Source organism: Zeus faber, assembly GCF_960531495.2.
Source record: "Zeus faber genome assembly, chromosome: 21".
Classification (NCBI taxonomy): Eukaryota; Metazoa; Chordata; class Actinopteri; order Zeiformes; family Zeidae; genus Zeus; species Zeus faber.
Genome location: NC_137208.1, coordinates 4568941 through 4571440, shown reverse-complemented (window position 1 = coordinate 4571440; position 2500 = coordinate 4568941).

Here is a 2500-nt window from a genome sequence, read left to right as displayed (position 1 = left end):
GACTCAAGCCTAAATGATGAAGTTAGCGTAGCTGGATTAATTGAATTGACATTCAGCCACAACTGAGAGGAATGCAGGAGCCATTGCCAAGCCACCATCTGAGAACCGAGTCAGCTATTGCAGATTCGGCCCCCTTGAAGTGGAGTCGCCTCGCTCTGCAGCAGCCTGCGGTCAGAACCTTGTCTGTTCGGTTAACCAGCCGAGTTCACCTGGGAAGCAACCGACAGCTGCGCCCGCACATGGCGGAAACCGAGCCACGACCCGAGCCAGAGAAAACTCTCTACCTCCGACTCGGCGACCAGTAAGACAACGGCTTCCAACCTGCTCCATTACACGAGTTGATGTGGAATTAAACTCATTTCCCCTTTAGAGAAGTAAACTGCCCTATGCGTGTACCTCACTTTTAATATTTTGTAGAGTCACATAACTTCCTACCTAACTATTGTCCCCGAGACTGTCACCATTTTAAAACCTGGATTCATTTGCTTATTTTCTTTATCATTTATTATACTTTTATTTTATTTATTTAATTATTTAGCATGATAAAATAAATCTATCTTCTATCTTATTAGAAAGAGGTTTGTCTGTTTGTGTTCTTTAAAAATTGAAGAGAGGTAAATGTATCAGAAAGAACTCCAATCCTTAAGAGGCTGATCAATTATAGTTCATATGGTATATTTTATTTCCTCTTAAATTAGAGGTGGTGCCCCATTTATAAAAGGTATTTAATATGATCCTTTAATATTTAATTAACCATATAACACTACATAATTTTATACCCTTTTTAACGAGTGCAATTTTAATTTCTAAAGTAGATATAATGCTACATATACATACAGTATATCATAATTACCATTTCATTGTCAATTTTAACAAATGTGGCACCATGAGTATGACCTTGTCATGCCAAAAACCTGATTGAGAGAGAGAGAGAGAGAGAGAGAGACTGGGGAATTTAAAAGCTGTTTTTTTTTTCAATTTCAATTACACACCAAGGTTGACAAATTTGCCAAATTGTCCTATCCGGATTAAGAAATGAATAAAAAAATAAAATTAAAATTTGTAAAATTAATGAAAATAAATACATCGAACTTAAAATAAATGCATTTATAAATAAAATAAAAGCAAATCCACAAAATAAAAATGAATTCATAAAATGAATTAATAAAATAAAAGATAAATAATTAAACAAAGATTTAAAAAGGAGATGAAAGGAAATAAAAGGTTAAACCATGAAGTGCAGAGAGCTCTGTGCTTTGCAGAAACACAGTAAAACCATCTGTCACGATATAAACTGTTACTTTCCACACAGAGAATAATCCCATCGACAACAAGTGAACAGGCCGATGCCTTGCACTTGCTATTGTGTATGTGTGTTGTGTTGCAGCTGAATGCCGGCGGTGTTTACAATGTATTGTGTGGTGCCATATTATGGGATGTTATTGTTACGTTGGTGAGATCAGCCACCACAACATAATGGCTGCACAGCCGAACAGAAAGCATAATACACACAATGTACAATATTCTACTGTCCTCTCTGTATATCACAGCTGGCTTACATGTGTATGTGTGAGTTGAATGTGTGTGTTGAATGTGTGTGTGTGTGTGTGTGTGTGCGTGTGTGCGTGTGTGCGTGTGTGTGCATGTGTGTGTTTGTTTTACTATGCTTGTGAGGACCGGTCGTCAAATTGTCTATCCTCCCTTACCAGGTGTATTTCCTTCAACCTCACTTTGATACCAGTACAAGAATGTGTGTGTGTGTTTGTGTGTGTGTGTGTGTGTGTGTGAGCGTGCATGTGCATGTGCAGGAGACAGTAATGTTGGCTTTATGCGTGTAAAAGTGCACGTACACACGCGCGCACACACACACACACACACACAGGCATACACGCAGTGTTGTCAAGCATCACTAAGACTGACCTGAAGCTGGACCAGGGCAGGAGGCAGGAGTTTGGGGAGCAGGGGTCAAAAACATCCAACCAACCGCACACACACACACACACACACACACACACACACACACACACACACACACATACTGCAAGCGCACACACACACACACACACACACACACACACACACACACGGTTTGTCAATGGGCCCTTTGTTCTGTGATGTTTTTTTTTTCATGGAAATAGCTTTAATTTCTCTAAAGGGAATTTAAGGCAGTGATCACCCAATCGCGCGCGCACACACACACACACACACACACACACACACACACACACACACAATGAGCCATGTATGTCCCTTTCTGAGCCCCGTATTCATACACTGTTGTTTTAATGACCTGGAGGAAAAGTTATGCACATTTACTTTATAAAACAGGAAACAACCCTAACCCCCTCCCCCGTCCCCTCTCCCCACCACAGCAACATCACCACCCCTCTTGTTTCTCTCTCTCTCCCTCTCTCTCTCCTTCTTTCCCTCCATCTCTTGCGCTAGTCGGAGAGAGCTCCGATTCACGGCGTAATGCAGGACTGGTTCGTTTTTAACACGA